At 41.8% G+C, this 18,920-nt stretch overlaps 1 protein-coding gene and 1 pseudogene across 4 annotated transcripts in view; both read right to left on the bottom strand.

Moving 5' to 3' along the window:
* Positions 1–18,920, bottom strand: part of APC (APC regulator of WNT signaling pathway) — a 298,287-nt gene that overhangs the window by 264,969 nt on the left and 14,398 nt on the right. For 2 of the 4 annotated variants that reach the window (XM_057737283.1, XM_057737305.1), the window contains exon 2: positions 10,473–10,598. The exons of the other annotated variants lie outside the window; for them this stretch is intronic. The gene's annotated coding sequence lies outside the window, so the exon portion shown is untranslated. The remainder of the gene's footprint in view (positions 1–10,472; positions 10,599–18,920) is intronic. 4 annotated transcript variants of the gene reach the window in all.
* On the bottom strand, positions 13,134–17,147 carry LOC130844044 (neugrin-like; annotated as a pseudogene).

The raw sequence follows: 18,920 nt of genomic DNA, 5'->3' as shown, positions 1-18,920 counted from the left end.
TACAAATGGTGCGATTTCAGTAATCCCATATACAAGTTAAATGTTCTTATATTTGCATTTAAAACTGGCATTACATAATATAAAATTGAATGGCAAAAATTCATGCTAATAATTTAAGCTTTTAATTTTTCTTTACTTAGAATAACTAAATAGAAATTTATAAACACAGGACAAGTTGAGAGAGAGAACACAGAAGAAAAGAAAAAGCTTTATATTTTAGTCCCTTTAATGGCATTTTATTTGTTTGTTTGTTTTGAACAAGAAGTGTTACATTTTCATTTGTACTGGACTCTGCAAATTTTGTAGTTGGCCCTGGACATGATGCACATTTATACATAATACATGAAATATAAGCTAGCTATAGAAAACACTAGACATCCAATTAACAGTAATGCCCCAATTAATGGCCCTTTAATAGAGGGGAGGAAAACACAACTTTGCTAAGAGAAATTATTCTACCTATAATGCTTAGTTTAGCTTAAGGTCCAGATCCTGTAATATCTGGGAAAAAATCAAATTCTCTCTCAAATCTAATGTCAGTGCAGAGAAAAGCAGAGAGGCAAGAGCCATAGGTTGGGATTATACGAAACCTGTGAGAAACCTGACTCCCTGAGCCCTTTCAAGCAGCTCCTGCCCTCTGCAGCAGGGACAATCACTCTCATTAGGAATGTCACCTTGGATGTGGCTGCAGAGAAGGGGCAGATTAATGGTTGCTGCCTTAATTCTATTGTTTTAAATTGTCCTGGGGCAGAGGCCAAAGGGGTACCATAAAACTGGCACAGGCAACCAGGCCTATTGATAGTATAAAAAATTTTGAAGTCTAGCTTCTATACCCAAAGTCTATGACTCGAATGAATCTAAGGCATTGGTTAATAGTCTATGTTATTGAAGCCTACTATGTTTTTTTTTTAAGGAGTAACATGGTCAGAAAACCCCTAAGCATGGCTCAATCTCCTTGAGCCTCTAAAATTCATACACGTAGAAAGTGGTCTCAGAAAGACGTACAGCCACCAGAACAGCCCCAATTTCCATTATTGTTCTGGGTTATTAAACAAGGGAGATCTTCAGAAAGGAGAACGAGTGGTCATGGAATTCTGTGAGCAAAGGAGATTTCCCCCCAAGATCAGAAGCTGGGGCAGCTGGTGGATAGATCAAGGGCCACCAGGGCACAGAGTCCTTGCTATTCCTGTCCAGCAGGAGAGAATACAGGCTATACTCTAGGGGCTACTGTGTTCTCTCTTTTCCCAAATGAGGGTTGTCATTGAAGTTATTCTCCTCTCTTTCCACTGTTTTATATAGAGTTGCTTGACCTTGTTAAACATGAAGAGCTACATTTGAAGGGGGCTGGACAGCTCCCAGAAAATCTAGACTTGGAGTTGTCTGAAGTACATGTAAGATACATAGTTTAACTTCCCCTGGGGAATTTGCCAGGATTTGGCGTGTTAATATCCACTGCCACCATCACAGAGGCTCACTGAGACTCTACTCATGTCCTGGCCAAAGGGACTGCCTCCTGCCCCCAAAGCTGCAAATGAACGGCTATGCTGCCCTCTTCGGAATCCTTAGTGTTCTGAAGGCACACTGTGGCCTGTGCCTAACTGGGCAGAAGATGCTTCCTCCTTACCTGGGCATAGAAGTAGCACTGCCTACATCCTCGTGTCTCAGAGTGTCACACAGAGTCCCTTATAAAAACAGCTCCTTCAGCCCCTGCCTGCAGCTACTCTCTCTATCGACTCAACCCCTTGCCCATGGAGCTGGCCAAGGAACATCACTGAGACTCTACCACATTCCCCCATGTCTCCTTTCCTCTGGGACTCGGGCTCCTGCTCCTGTTTTTCTCCTTTTTCAACCAACAAAACAAAGCAAACCCTCTGGCAGGCCTGCCTTACCAAATCAGCAGACAAGTCTGGTCCTGTCTGAATCCCCGTTACAAGTCACGGCAGAAAACAGACTGACCTGAATATTCATGTAGTCTATTTAAGAAAGCCTTAGTATCTTGGAGTGATTGAGCAGCAAACCAAAACTACTTGAAACTGACTTGCCATTTGATTTTTAGGGTAATCCACTGGAAGTGAGCAGAGACAATAGAGGAATATTATTAATGGGCGAGGGGTACCGTGCATAACAGCAAACAGGATTTTTCTTAATTTCAGTAGAGGCCACAAAGTTAAGAACAATTCATGGCAAGTAGACCCACATTTTAAAGAGAGGTGCTAGACCATCTCTACAGGACTTGTTAAGAGGTGACTCCAAACTGACTCTGCTGCCTCTTCTAGGTTTAGTGAAGGACTGAGAATAAGGCTTTCTTGGAAGTCTGGTGGGCACTGAGCTCTGTGGCATGGCCCTCCCCTCCCAGAGTGAGAGAGACGGTGCTACCCTCGTCCACCTTCAGCCAAGTGCGAAGGCGCCTCCGTAAGCCCTTACAAAACTACGGTCCTGGAATAGTCCCTGGTGAGAGCATTCACAGGAGACTGTGACACATGACTCCAGCATGTAGAGCATCTGGGGTCTGACTCCTGCCTAGAAACTTCTAAGGTTCAAGGTTCTCTGGACCTGCCGCTGAAGCAAGGCAAGGGGAGCAGCTGCAGTGGAGGCAATGTTGGCTGTCCTTCCCTCGAGGGACAGTAGATTCCCTGGGCCAGAGTGGCCATCACAGGACATTCTACTGGAAACAGGATCTGGGGAGGGGGGAGTAAGCAGTCGTCTGGGGAGTGCATTGCCCACAACAATGCACACATAGTGCTGGAGGTATTTGAGGGCAGAGTCCCCAAAGAACCCCCTAAAAGAGAGCCACACAGCTTTGGTGCATCTGCCACGCAGGAGTCACAAACACCACATTAGAACAGCACCCATTCAGTCAGAACTATTTACCTCCTTACCTATCTATCTCCTCTCTCTGCCATCTCCTCCAACCCTAGAGGAACCAAAGGGTGCAAACTGAGTAGCAGAGGAAAAGTGGAGGAGCCACGTCAGGGAATCGTGAAAATATGGAGTAGACCAAGCCCCCTTCCCCATGGCTAGTCTGTGGAAGGTGGTGGGGAGAAGCTGGAGAGATCAAAGTTTTCATTTTATCATATAAGATTTGTTAATACTGTGCCTGAAAATAAAACCTTTTAACCTCTAAAAGGGACTGCAAATCTGTGGGATCTGCTTAAGCTCTCATCCAGGGGCCGAGAAGGGAGACCTGACAGGAGATATCTGAAGATCAAAGTGGGAGGAAAATGAAGGTGCTTCCTGCCTGCACCACCTGGAGTCTAACACATTCTACAAACATTTTACATCTGGGACACTAGGGAGAAACTAGAAGGAGTAGTTAACGTGTATGGATTTCAAGTAGATGCCCAGCTGGAGATAGGTAGAACTGATGTTTGCAATGTTGTATTTCACTATTAAAATTACAACATTAGATCAGGATGCATTAAATATGCCTCTTTCACATTGTTTCTGTCAATGACAACCAAAATTTTTTCCCACCTCAGTAATTCATTCCTTTAGGAGAAAAAAATCTACGAACTTGCTTTTTATACTTAACACTGTATCATAACTATTTTCCATGTTATTTCATATTCTTCTGAGTGCAGTTTTAAATGATTTTATAACCACATGTTATAAAAAGACATTTTGATTCTAACAGTTTTTTTTTTAATAAATAGCAAAACATGTAGCTAGGACTTTACAGATATTTTAAAGCTTAATTACTTTGGTTATATTGCAGGAACCAATGGAACTCAAGTCTCATGATTATTTCATTTTCAATTTCTGATAATTCAAGGTGTAATTGATTCCTATTAATTATGATTGAAAGTAATTTTTGTTCTGTGAATTTCATGGCCTTCCTGGCTAGAAAAGGCAGTTAGGCTAAAACTGATTAATTTTTAAAATTTTCCAAATCAAGAGCTCATAAATTAACAATTTATTCTTTGAGCCTTCAACTTCTGATTTTAGCAATTGTGTTAAATGGCTTGTGTTTATTGTCCAAAAAATACTAGTTTATTTTACTCCTTATTTACATATTATATGTACTACATTAAGAGTAAATTGTCTTTAAAAACATTTTGTGATTAAGAATTCTCACTTCATAGAATTGTCTTTCCTTACTGTTGTCAGTTTGTGAGATTTTATCATAACATGCTTATAGTAAAAGACCCAGAGTTGTTTTAAGAGTTCAAAGTAATTTGAATTCATTGGGTAGCCAGTTCTGTGGAAATAAAGTAACTCATACTACATATGAGAAAGTTTGAGTGGTGAAGTTATCACTTATTAAAATTCTCTCATATTTAATAATAAAATAATATTAAATACATTGCATGAGCAGAATAAAGCCTGTTCCATACTGTTTTGCTTATAAATGTAGTTTTATAAAACAAATAAGGTTTCATTTGTCCGAGAAGAGGAAAGGGAAGAGCAATAATAATAAACCGAGCTTGATCTAACCCAATGATGTGTAAATCTTAAACAAGGTCCACACATATGACTAACATTTAAGGACCTGCACTGGGTATTGTTATTTTTAATGTGTGCAGGACAATATGCATAAAGGCAACATAAATTTTAAGTTTAACTAGAATTTTTGGCACTATGTCTTTCAGCAAAGAAAACTGGACACTTTGCCCAGTTGCCTTTGGCAATAAACCCCACAGTGACTGATCTTCATGACCTCATCCTGGAATTTGGCTGGAGTGACCAGTTTTAATCAACCTGAAAATAATGCCTCTTTGTCTACTGGAAAACAAATGGCGACAGATTGGCTCTTTCTGCTATAACCATAGCTCATCTGACTAGCTCTGTCTACGAAAGCCTTAGAAAAGTATGAAATACAATTTGAGGAGTTAGTTGTGTGTGAAAATCTTAATGAACTCAGTCACCTTGTAATTTAATGGCCAAGAAGCAGCTGTCTGAACAGATTAGCCATTAAATCTCTGATGTGGAGCTGTTTGACCTTAATTTGCATATTTTTAAAATCCGATTTTGCAGCATGTGGTCGGCTCTCTGAGTCAAGTGAGGAGTCTGTGAGCACTGCCTCACTCCTGTCAGGTTACAAGGCTACAGAGCAGAAGCTGAGCCAGTCACTAGTAGAAAAACAAAAGGTGACACTGCTTTCCTCTGTTTTACATAGTTTTAGTAAATGAAAATGGTTTTATACAATTAGCATTCCCTCATTGGCCACTTTTGTTCTCTGAGAGGCTAAATTGACATTCAACTACAGCAACAGAGAGACCTGTGGGAGGTAATAAGAACATCACTCATGTTGGTCTTTACAGGGTATTTATTTCTGAATAGAGATATGACTGTTTTTGGGATAAGGAAAACTGAAAATAACAGAGACATTCAAATAGTGCTGCCAAAGGAAATGCCTAGAAGAACTGGGCAGATAAAAAGTTGGGTTGTACAAGAGACTACTAATGGACCTCCAGGTTTAGTAATAGAATCCTGCTCAGAACACACACTACACTTCCCAGGCTCCCTTGCAACGAGGTGAGGCCATGTGCTATGGACTGAATTGTGTCCTCATGTCTTCCCAGATTCACATGTTGAAGCTTAACACCGCTCCCCGCCCCCAGCACCATGTGACTGTATCTGGAGATAGGGTCTTTAGGAGGTAATTAAAGGTAAATGAGGTCATAAGGGTGGGCCCCTAAATCAGACTATGGCCTTCTAAGAAGAGGAAGAGATCTCTCTCTCTTTCTCCACCATGTGAGGACACAGTGAGAAGGCTGCTGTCTGCAAGCCAAGAAGAGAGCTGTCACCAGAAACCAAATCAGCCAGCACCTGATCTGGGACTCCCCAGTCTCCAGAACTGAGAGAAAAAAAAGTCTGTTATTTGCACCACCTTGGTTATGGCAGGTTGAGAAGACTAACATACCTTGTGATTAAGTCCTGGCCAATGAGGTATGAGCAGAAATGATAAGTGTAACTTCTAGGTTCTGCAGTGATGGAGAACGCACACACCCTCCCCTTCTCCTTCTCTCTTTCTTATCAGCAGGAACCTGTTCCTGGTAGCAGTCAGCCATCTAGGACCACACAGATGAGGACAATCCTTAGGGCTGGCTGAGCAACGACACAGAAGGGATCTGGGTCTCACATACCACAAGTCTGTCATCCTAGCTCTGTAACGTTTATGCTAGAATTACATCACATGAGAGAAAAACAAAAGCATTTCATATAAGTCACTGGTACTTTGGGTCTTTAAGAGCAGAATCTATTTCTTAATTCACATAGTATATACATCAATTGAAAGTGGTTAAAGTTCTAAAAGCATTAAAATCCAAGTTTTAGGAAAGAATGTGCATGCAAAAACAAAAGCAAACAAAAAATCTGTCTTAGGATAGACTGAACTAGTTTGCAGTTCTAGATGTCATTTTCAGTCTCTTTTCTGAAGCCCAGACTCAAGAATGCCTAGAAAGCTGCTGCATCCCACCCTTTTCCAAGCTGTTCAAAGTATCTCTCACACATAGTCCAATCACAAAGGTGACTCTGCCTGTCAATCTTTTATGAGATTTAGACCTAGGGGTGGGAGCACACAGTTTAGGTCCTTCATTATTGACTGGCTGACTAATTATGAAGACAGGAGGTAGAAAACCAAGGGCTATGGGTCTTTGAGGTGCCAAAAGAAAGGGAGTTTGAGGATGGATTGAAGAGAAAGTACCCCTGGAGGGGACAGGCACAGCACCACCCCTTATCGGTGTGTAGATTGTGTACTGCACAAATATAAGGGAGTCCATTCATGAGGAAGTCAGAGATTTGCATGTTCTGACAATCTCCCAACAAGCATTAGTGAAGTGTCTTGGAGACAAGGCTCCCTTTTCCTAATTTGTACACTGTTGCAGTAAGGGCTGCATTAGCTATAGGGTGGGTGTGATATGCTGGCTGGGGCTGAAAACCAACAGAAGGAGACTCTCTGGGAATACAGAGAGAGAAGGTAGAAATCGCTCCCAAAAGGAAAAAGTGATTTTCCCCTTTGTAAAAATCAGCGAGGGTTTGCAGTGCCAGGAGGGCCTGAGTCTCAGCATACACAAAGGAGTACTATGTAGATCTTGAGACAGCCATGGGGGGAAAGTGCAAGAAGACCAATGAAGTGTAGGTGGTAAGGACACTTGATTAGAAAGGTTCCTATGTTTTCAGTTATTGTAACAGGAAATCCCAGGCACCCCAAATGGTGCTAGGGGATTGGGGTAGGAAGAGATTTCCAGTAACATATTCTAAACATTTTAAAAAGCTTATTTTGTGTCAACATATTGTAAGAGTATCTGTTCCATGTTCTAGATATTTCCAAAAGTTGAGGGGAGAGGGAAATAGCAATGCTTTGTGAAATTCACTGCTTGTGTTTTTGTTTTGAATGATATTGATTGATTGATTGATTGATTGATTGATTGATTGGCTGTGTTGGGTCTTCATTGCTACACAGGGGCTTTCTCTAGTTGTGGTGAGCGGGGGCTACTCTTCATTGCAGGGCATGGGCTCCTCATTGTGGTGGCTTCTCTTGTTGCGGAGCACGGGCTCTAGGCGCGTGGGCTTCAGTAGTTGCAGCAAATGGGCTCAATAGTTGTGACTCACGGGCTTAGTTGCTCTGCAGCATGTGGGATCTTCCTGGGGCAGGGATGGAACCCATGTCCCCTGCATTGGCAGGCAGATTCTTAACCACTGCGCCACCTAGGAAGTCCACTGCTTGTGTTTTAAATATTGCACTATACTACATTCTATTGCAGAGGTTGTTATCTGGCTGCTTTGGTCGAATTCAGCCTTGCAGTCATATTTTGCTGACGTAGTATTTTTTTAAAAGTTGTAATTAGTTGTCATTTTTTAAACAGAAGAAATTTCGCAATAAAATTTGGGATGTAAGCCTTCTTTTTTGAAAACCAGAAAATGTGGCAATACTGAGCTCATGCTCCTTTATGGAAATAATCAGTGGAGCGGAATAAAGGCAGACTTTTTTTTTTAATTGAAGTATAGTTGATTTATAATGTTGTGTTAGTTTCAGGTGTACAGCAAAGTGATTCAGTTATATATATATGTATTCTTTCATATATATGTGTATATACATATATATATATACATCCTTTTTTCACATTCTTTTCCATTATAGGTATTTACAAGATACTGAATATAATTCCCTGTGCTGTACAATAGGTCCCTGTTGTTTATCTCTTTATATATAGTAGTGTGTATCTGTTAATCCCAAACTTCCAATTTATCCGCCCCCCCCCCCCCCGCCTGCTTCCCCTTTGGAAACTAAATTTTTTTGTATTTGTTTTGAGTCTTAGTTTTGTAAATAAGCTCATTTGTATCATTTTTAGATTCCACACATAAATGATATCATACGATCCTTGTTCTTCTCTGTCAAGGCAGACTCTTTTCGATGGAGCCTCTACTCTTCAGGCCACCACAATTCCCAGCTCCCCCCAGCCTGCCTCATTTATGTTACCTGCCTGCTTCTGTTGGCATTTGACTTGACTACCCCTGCTAGATTTTGAACAGGGACTATTTTTCCCCACGAGGACCTCATGTACTGCTGATGGAGTATGTTGTCGATAAAGATTCACTGAATAATGAATGAGTAAATGAATTGATCCTGCTCAGATTTCACCACAGGCTGACATCAGTGATCATCCTCAGGCTAGAATAAGTTATGGACTAGCGTTTTGATCTTCCTGCTTGGACCTCTGCTTCCAGCCAGGAGACAGGTGAACTGTTGAAGCCAGATGTCATGAATTCATCTCCAGGGAGGCAGCTTTTGCAGTTGTTCCTGATGAATTTGTGGGACCTGGTGCTGCTTTTCATTTTTATTGAAACCTTTATTTTTTGACAGCCTATAGCCCTCTATTTAGGGTCCAACCTAAGTGATTTCTGGACTGAGGTCTTTCTGTTTGTGTGTCTTGGTAAAGCAGCTTTAGATTCTTTGGTCGAAAAAAGATAATTTTTGCCTAGTGACCTGATTTTGCTTATCAGCTTATTCAACAATTCTGTGATTTCAGTTATTTCCTCAGGAAACTGTATTTGATTCCAAATGAAACACTTAAGTGTTTTATCTGCAAGTAACACACAATGTGTCCCAAATGCACAGACTTTAATTTATGAGTCATTTAAGAGAAAGGGCTATTAAAGGAAAACTGAGGTGGTGGCGGGGGGAGGGAGGAAAATAGTAGACAAGAAAGGAGAGGTTGAGGTTGTTTTGTAGCCTCAGCAGAAGGAATGGGGTGGGGATCTTGAAGGAATAACTTAATTTTGAATTACACTGGGGGATACGGGTATAAATTCAAGTGCAAAGCTCTTCTAAAATTAAAAGAAATCATCCAATCCATGCTATGGGGTGAAACCTCTCTGATTCTGGCTTAATATTTTTGGCTATTTTACTTTGTAATACAGTTGTTGTGGATTCTGCTCCTTTTTGTGAAAACAAGGAAGAAATCCCTCTCAGAGTTCTGCAGGCTTGTTGGTGTTTCATAAGTCAGGAAGGATTTTATAAACTCCTCCCAGAAGGATACAGTAATTAAAGAAATAACATTAAACTTTTAGTTGCCTCATTGCTAAGGTCTTTTATATCCCTATGTGCTAGGCATATCATTTCCTGGTAACTAAAAATGGCTCCCTCCATACAATTCATGAAACATGAAGTACTTCCTCCTCTCACCTTTAGTGTGTATTTCCTGAGTCCTTTTCCAAAGCCTAACATTTAAGTCAGAGAAAGGCATTCTTCTCATTTTGAAAGCAGTTATTAAGGGTCTCTGGTGTACTGTACTTACTACCTGACCAAACAAAAGGCAGAGAGTGGTGGTTGGAAAGTGATAAAAGGGCACAAGACAATACAGAGGACTCCTATGATGAAATAGCCCCTAAACAAAAGGCCAGTCTTTGGGGGCAAATAAAACTTACATGTTTTATTCACACAATTCATTCACTCATTCATTTATCTATTATTCATTAAACATTTATTAATTTATACTTAGAAAAGTGCAACACGAACAAAAGCAAAGACCTAGAACTGACTGGGGAAACAGTGCCTGGTACATAAAAGCATTCAATAACGGTTAGAAAATTAAAAAGTTAGTATCACAGAGAGCTTCTACAAATTACTGAGAAAAGGATAAACACTCACAGAAAATTGAGCAAAGATTACGAAAAGCCAGTTTATAGAGGAGAAAATCCTAATCCTTAATAAACATATAAAAATATGTCCAGCCTCACTATAGGTCAGGGAAAACACCAGTTTAAACAATGAGATACTAGTTTCACACAGCAAGTTGGCAAAGTTTTAAAAGGCTAGTGAGGGTGGGGAGAAATAGCTGTTACAACTTTGGGAAAAGAAATCTGGTAGGATCCACTAAAAATAAAAGTACACATACTCTCCTTGGGCTATGGTTCGTTTCGGCTAGAACCAGGTGAGCAGGTGTTTGTGGGGAAAAATACACAGGGTGAGAATTCGGTACATGCTGGGGAGCTTGTATCTGTAGGGGGAACCCCTGGCAGAATCTTACCTGCGGAGTGGAACGATGAGATGTAAAAGGTGATGAAGATCTGATGCAATGATGCAGAAGGATGCTCTGACTGCAGTGCAGAAACAGTGATGGATAGTCATAGGGCTGGAGACAGGGAGTAACTGGCTGTGAAGAGAAGTCCAGATGCAAGAAAATGAGGGTCTGATACTAGGTTAGTGGCCCGAGAGGAGTGGGTACTATCAAAGCACTCAGGATGCAAAGTCGACAGGACACCTACGTGAATACTCAAGAGTGGAGTGGTACAATGCAGATGCCTCAGGAGGCAGAGGTGAGAACAGACTGAAGATGTCCAGGAAACAAGGCTGCCCTAGATCAAATTGTGAAACAGCTCAAATTTACATTAAGCTCCTCCTCTTACCTTTTTGTTCTGAGTCCTCATGTTATCATGGATTACCCAGAACTCTCGACCACACGGCCTCCCTTAGACAGTGCTGCAGGCTTCAAAAGGCTCTAGACATTAAGCTGTGAGCCACTGAAGGGCAGGGACTGCATCCCATTCATTACTGTGTCCCAACTTCTAGCCTCTCTGTCACATAGTAGGTGCTCAATAAGTACTTGCTTATTTTGTGCTTTCATTTAGTTATTAACAAGGTAATTAATTAAATCACACCAAAATATACAAGATAGCAACTTAACATGTGACCTTCCTGGAAGTCAGTTTTAACACAAAGAAATATACTAGTGGTGGTGAAATTTCTGGGAAATGGAGAACTTTTGGAATCTGTGTCTTCCAGGCTTGTCAAACAGGCAATCACTTAGATAAACTATATGAACCTGGAAGGGCAGGAGAAAGTCCCAAGTGCCATGTTTGGTTATGAGAATCCAATGAAATAATCTACCAAAAAATGTTTAGAAGAGGGTAAAGTAGAACAGAGATTCAAGTCTGTCACATTCTAATTCCTGCTCTACCCAAAGTCCCATATGGAATGGCAGAATCTGGATATATTTGAGGGCTTTGATTTAGTTACATCAATCTGTGGTACCCAAACATGGGACGTTTACATTAAGAGCTCTCTAGCTTGGTCTATAATTTCAGCATTTCATATTGTAGCTGCTTTGGGCTTTCTACAACCCAAACTTGCCCTGGGCTGATGAATTACTCCTCTGGTCCCACTGACTGTCTCTTTCTTTACCCCTTCATGTGCTCCCAGCTCCACTGGGGCTAGCGATGGCCCTCATCCGGGTCCACACTGGTGTGTATTAGTCTCTTCACTGTGAGCACCACAACCAACTCCTGGAGGGCAGAGGCCTGTTCTCATAAGTGTGTCTTTTACAAGGTGCACACTGGGAGCTTAGTAAATGTCTGTGGATTTCAATTAGAATAAACCATGGAAAAGGGTCCTCTGATTAGGTTGAAAGGGAACTGTATATAAAGATATAGCAGATACTGAAATCACAAATTTATTGCTTGTTCTCAGAGAGGCCAGGCTTTGGCCTGCAACATATTCCACTTTCACACACCTCATTCACACCACCCACTCAGAAACAACTTCTTTGGTGGTCAATAACCATAACAATATGGTCATAATGGCTACATGGTAATGGCAGCTATTTATTGTTTATGGGTCAAGCAATATACCTGATATTTATATACTTTAATTTTATTCTCACAACAACCCAGCAAGAGGAATTATTATTCTTGTTTGATCATTGAGTTAAGATCAGAGAGGTTAGATGACTTGCCCAAGGTCACTGGGCTAGTAAGTGATGGGGTCTTTTGGTCTCCAAAAGAAAGTGTAGAAAGTGTTATGGAAAATCAAGGCAGAGATACCCAAATGAGACTGGGGTCAGGAGTAGGGTAGTCTTCTCAGAGAAAGAGATACGTGAATATAGTTCTGAAAAATCGTAAGAGTGTTATAGGTGGAGAAGAGAGACGATTTGTCTGGGGAACTGCTAAGTATTGGGGTTAAATCCTGATTTATCTCTGCACTAGCTCTGGGACCTTGAAAAAGTAACTCAAACTTTTTGAGCCTAAATATACTCATCTTAAAATGAAGCGAATAATTTGTCTTATGCAGGGCTCTGGCGGAAGCCAATAGTAAAACATAGGTAGAACACCTGGCTTGTTTCCTGGTGTGCAGAAGGTGTTCGTAAATGGCAGTGATGGTGGATGGTTGTGATCAACATGATGGAAGGAGGAGGCTTGTGGTAGAGCCTCTGGACAGGCGAGGCGGGTGACAGGGCTATTGAGTAACCAGAGGCTGGAATGATGAAGCCTGGATTCAGGCAACAGGTGTGAGGAGGGAGAAGAGGGGCAGATTTCAGAGAGATTTCAGAGGTTGCAGGTGAAATAGGAATAATCTGGTGATTGTTTGGCTAGATTATGAACTGAGAGAGAGGGAGGAGACTTCTCCGAAGTTACTGGCTCAAGTTCAGGGGTGGGGACAGCAGAAGAGGGAAAAAAGATTTTAGGACATTCACTGTTTAGAGCCTATCACTCTGTAGGGTCAGGAGAGTCTTAAAACCAGTCAGTTGGCATTTAGATAGTGACTATGAGAAGAGGGCTCAGCATGACCACAGGGGTTGGGAGGAAGGTGTTGCCGCATACTCTTTTTTTTTTGACTGCTACATTTTAATTTATTTTGCACATAATGAATACAATCAATTGATGAAGCAGTTCCAGAACTGTCAGTGTTTATTAATCAAGAAGTAAATGAGGTGAGAATTTTTAATTTCCTCCCAAACATATCACAAGTATCACAGAAACTTTAACAACACACGCAATACAGGCTGGTTTCAACACACGGAGAGCCCAGGCAAGAAGGGTGACTCCTGAAGATCCACATGGGTCAGAGTGGGAGCAGTGCTATAGGAGGCTAGAATCTACCCAGCCAGCCACTCACCCCACTCCCATACATATCTGCCCTGTGAAGTTCTCTGCCCTTTGTTAGATCCAAATCCAAGCTCTTTCATCCCACATTCCAGGCTCCTCACTTCCCCCCCATTCCAAGGTGGATAATCCACACACAGAAATCCAGGCAGAACCAAACATATTTGCCCAGCTGTGTTTCATGTGGCATTTCCACAAGTCAGGCTCCAGCTCAAATTCTGTACAGAAAGTCCCATTGCTGTCAAAGAACTCTCATCCCCTATGCACAACTTTGTTGCTAAAGTTCTGGTCACCTGGCTCCCCTGCCTTCAACTCTTCCAGCTTCTTATCATTTGGCAACCCATCACTGTCAGTTCCTCTGGTGCCCCCACAATCACTGGTGGAGAACTTCTGCAGCTCTCTCGGATGACCTAGGACTGTACCAATAGGCACAAAGCTCTTCTCCTCCAGGACTCGGATTCCTTCATTCCTTTCCTTCTGTCTCCTTGGTGTATTTGTACTGTGAGTGTTCAATTCTGTCGCTTTCAAAGCTGTCCTGTGACCATGGCGGTAGCAGCAAAGAGTCCGGTACAGAATGGCCTGCAGAAAGCTGTTTCAAGGTGTCCCCAGAGCCTGGGAGCTGCCAGATAGAAAGGGCAAGCCCAATTTCCTTAAGGACTTTTTGATCCCGCTTCAGTTTCTGCTCCAACATTGGTACAAACTTGCTTTTTAAAACCCTTTGGATCACACCGATGCTGACATCAAAGCCTTCGGCCAATCTGGGAACTGACCAAGACTCTGAAAATTCCCTGTGTAAATACCGGATCTGCTCCATGGCTTCCCACGTCAGGGTCCTGGGTGGGGCACCTGGCGCCTCCATTTGCCTCCAAATTGTGTGGAAATGGATTGCTTTTTTCTGTCGCTTCAGGGGGAGAGAACCAATGGCACAAGCCTTGCGTGGAAGCCAGATGGGTGGTTGAAGAGCCTTGGGCTAAGTCACAGAGTGCCCAGCCCGCTTCTCTTCGCAAGGACAACCTGGCCATGTCTGCCAGCCTAGACCTGCTCTGAATACGGCCCTGGAAATCTAGCACCACCACCACTACCATCCCATAAGCTGTTGCCAAAGTCTTTAAACGGCTAATGAAATACGTCCTTGGTGAACGGACCCATAGTCCCAAAGGAGCTACCACCTGCCCCTGAGCCCTGGACAATGGGTGAGAAATCAGGGCGGCTGCAGGACGCCCGACACCAAGGCTGCGAGCGGCCTGGGACGTCCAGGTCCGAGGCCCTGCTTCCGGCTGAGGGCCCGGGAAGGAGTCCGTACCTCTCCATCACCTGCAGCTCCCGCTCCTCCGGCTCCCAATCAGAATCGTGGTCTGGCTCGCGACTGATAGAGCCCGGATCGCCACCCCACCCGGGGTAGCAAACTCGCTGCGAGCCACCGCTGCACCAACACACTCGCCCAGCAAGAGGTTCAGAGCGACAGCCACGTCCACGAAAAAACGCCCTCCCCAGCCCCAAGACTGCAGCACCGGAAGCCAGGGGGCGGGACTGGAAGTTGTGCCGCCTATTTCTAACCCCGAACGTCATGTCCGGGTCAAAATCTGTGATTGTGAAGAAATGTTAGCATGTTGAGACAGTAACCCCAAAATTATTTGGGATGACATTGTTACCTTAGTTATAAAGCATCTTTTACTGTCAGGAAGGTTCAGAATTAAATACAGACACAAACTTGGGATATCAATAATTTTTGTCTTAAGGGACCTATCTATATTTGGTACTTTAAGTATTTGTTATATTCAAGGGAACTGAGCCAGTTAGAGTTAACAAGTAACCTGGTTTCCAATATAAATTTATAATCAAATAATTAAACTTGTGACTTTAAGTTGGAAAATATAAGTATATATTAGTAAGTTTTAAAAACAGTATTAGAAACCTTAAAACATTTTTAAAATATGCTTAATAGCCATGTATAAGAGTAATTTAAGTTCTTAAAAAGGGTGGGCTTGTTCTTTAGATAGTTGAAATACTGAAGATGGAAATAAAATGTATAAACGCAGTTTAAAATGTTTGAGGTTTTTTTTTTATTAACTCAGTTTGTATATTAATTTAACACATTAATCAAACCTTCCTTAAAAGTGATTGTTAAAGTTCATTAGTTGTATGAACAGAATAATAAGATTTGTAAGTGAACTAAAAGCTTGAAAAAGACTTAAACTTTCCTTTTTCAATTTAATAATTTATCAAAAAAAATGAAGTTCCTAAATAATCTTTTTTTATTTACAAAAGCCTCTCAAAGTACCCAAAACACCAATAACACATTGACATGATGTATGCCTAAATTAAAAAGAATATTATATAAGGTTCCTCAAATAATATATATTTATGTTTATATTGTATAAATATTTCTATATATAAATATATATTAAATGTATTATAAATATATTAAATATATTATAAATAGATATAAATAAATATACATATAAACATATTTATATTTACTATATTACTAATAATGTAATCTGTATATAATATATTCCCAATATATATTTGTGTGCATATGTTTGTGTATTCTTTTTCCTCTCACAGGAGAAGCAATGGTATGCAAACATTGCACACTAAGGGTTGGATGGTCTTGTCTGAAAGCTGTTTGCCAGGGCTCTGACATCCAGTAACCCAAGTAGAGAACAAAGGGATTATGCTCTGTGAAGCCTAATTGCCTGCTGAATAAATAAATAAATAGATGAAGTGCCGTGCACGTCAAATGAAGGTAAATATTGACCCTGACACCATATGTTTGCTGGGATGCCAGCTGAAGTGTTCTGGCAGGTTTGATCAGTCAGGGAATCCGCCAGCCCACTAAGCACGGGCCTCGGTCACTCAGAAGCACAGTCTGGGAAGAGACTGAAATATCTATAAGGCTCTCCTGTTGGTGACTTAATTCACCCCCACCCACCTCTCCCCAATTCTTTTACCAAATTCCACTTGCAAAATCTGAAATCCAGAAAAGGAAAAATAGGATGGATATTGATTGCCTAACCTCAGATGATCCCAAGGGAGCCCTTGTTAAACTGAGGAGAAGTATATCTTTGTTTTATTTCACCTTTACTTTAAAAAGGAGGAATTACTCTACTGGGTCAGACTTGTGAGTGTGTAGACAACTACAGCATGCCCTAGCAGAACAGACCCCCTCCTCCCAGCAACACCACTGGCTGGGGGAGTCCTATCACCTCTATAAGCCCCGGCTTATTCAATCTCACAACGAGGATGGTACTGGCCCCGTCTTTGTCACAGGGTTTAGAACCTCGAGTGAGGTTAATTATTACCACGGGCTGGAAAAAGGGGCTGTGGTTTTTTTGGTTTTTTGTTTTGTTTTAATTAATTGATTTTGGCTGTGTTGGGTCTTCCTTGCTGTGCGCTGGGCTTTCTGTAGTTGCAGCAAGCAGGGGCTACTCTTTGTTGCGGTGTGCGGGGCTTCTTGTGGTGGCTTCGTTTGTTGCGGAGCACAGGCTCTAGGCACTTGGGCTTCAGTAGTTGCAGCATGTGAGCTCAGTAGTTGTGGTGAATGGGCTTAGTTACTCTGGAGCATGTGGGATCTTTCTGGACCAGGGCTTGAACCTGTGTACCCTGCATTGGCAGCTGGATTCTTAACCACTGTGCCACTAGGGAAGTCCCAGGGCTGTGGATTTTAAAAACCTAGTTAACAATGATTTCTGAGTAACAAGAAGTAACTCTGGAGCATCCCCTCACTCACCTTTGCTTTCTGCCTCCCCTTCTCATTTACCAAGTCCAGAGTGGCCAAAGCAGGGGCAAGGACAGGTCAGGCTGCTGCTGCAGGTGGCCATGGTGACTTCTACAGGGGAAGAAATCCCTTCTTTTCTTCTAACTTTTTCTGAATTAAGAAGTCTGAGTAATAGATTTCCCAAAGAAATGGAATTTACAGATTTTAAAGATACACAGAAGCAGAGAAGTTAAATATTTTTATTCAGTAATAGACAAAACTTATTTTCAAGGAGTGGCATAGAGCACATAAGTAAGAGGTCCTTAAAAAAAGGTGTGTAGGTTGTTTACTTAGTTCCTTGCTATCCTATACAGTTAGAAACATGGCTGTGGGTTTCACACAGGATTACATCTGACCACCTGTGACAGAAGGCAAACAAACCCCCAAAAACAAACAACAGAGGTTTGAACAGGTGGACATTTCTTTCTTCCTTCCTCATAAAGAAGTTGAGACAGGCTGCCCCAGGCTGCTGTGGTGCTTCTACGTGTGCTGGATATAGGCTCCTTTCTTGTTCCCTGCCATTGTCCTGACCTGGCTGTTTGTGTTCCAGCCATCCCATTCAAATGCCAGCCACCAGCAGGGACAACAGATGTTGCATATCTCCTTTCTTCTTCTTTTTAAAAAAAAATTTGTTTTATTTTTATTTATTGACTGTTGGGACTTCATTACTGCATGTGGGCTTTCTCTAGTTGCAGTGAGCTGTGGCTGTTCGTTGTGGTGTGCAGGCTTCTTGTTGTGGTGGCTTCTCTTGTTGCGGAGCATGGGCTCTAGGCAAGTGGGCTTCAGTGGTTGCAGCATGCGGGCTCATTAGTTGTGGCTCACGAGCTCTAGAGCGCAGGCTCTGTAGTTGTGGTGCATGGCTTAGTTGCTCTGTGGCATGTGGCATCTTCCTGGACCAGGGATCGTACCCATGACCCCTGCATTGGCAGGCGGATTCTTAACCACTGTGCTACCAAGGAAGCCCCCTCCTTTCTTCTTGTTAAAGACTTTTAGGAAGACTTTTAAAAAGCTCTCAGGAAGTACCATTGAATACTTAACACTCATACCTCACTGGCTAGGTCTGAGCCACATGGATATATCTACTTGCAAGGGAATTTTGGGAAAATGCCCAGCTAAAAATTGGGGTTTAATTTCAGAGGCAGATTATATGCCGTATTTTCCTTTGATATATAGATAAGGGGAAGCTAAACTTTAACCTCAAGTTATTATAAACTGCAAAATCAGAAGTATCTTTTGGATAAATACTCAGGAACTACTTCTTCCTACCTAACTCTAATCCAGTCCAGCCATGCATACTACTTTTGTGGAGTAGAGAATAAATAAATTAATTAAAAGCTGTGGATACATGTGACATACCAGGCAGTACCTTAAGTGTTATAGGTAACACGGAATAAGGTTCTGTCTCTGCCTTCAAGCAGCTCATAGGGAAGACAAACACATAAAAAACAGTTATAATACTATATTCAAAAAATAATCTACTCAACCCAAAAAATCCACATAATGATCTTCTAGAGTCTGATTTGAACTTCTTTATAAAAGATTTTTATTTATTTATTTATTTATTTATTTATGGCTACTTTGGGTCTTAGTTGTGGCATGCAGGAGCTTTTGTTGCTATGCGCGGGCTTCTCTCTAGTTGTGGCATGCAGGTTTTCTCTCTCTAGTTGAGGTGTGCCGGCTCAGTAGTTGTAGTACATGGGCTTCGTTGCCCTGTGGCATGTGGGATCTTAGTTCTCCAACCAGGGATTGAACCTATATCCCCTGCATTGCAGGATGGATTCTCTACCACCAGACCACCAGGGAAGTCCCTCATTTGTACTTCCGTTTTATACAATAG

The sequence above is a fragment of the Hippopotamus amphibius genome, chromosome 1 (genome assembly GCF_030028045.1).
Source record: "Hippopotamus amphibius kiboko isolate mHipAmp2 chromosome 1, mHipAmp2.hap2, whole genome shotgun sequence".
NCBI lineage: Eukaryota > Metazoa > Chordata > Mammalia > Artiodactyla > Hippopotamidae > Hippopotamus > Hippopotamus amphibius.
The sequence above is the reverse complement of the archived record's forward strand: the minus strand, read 5'-3'. Positions and strand labels throughout refer to the sequence as shown.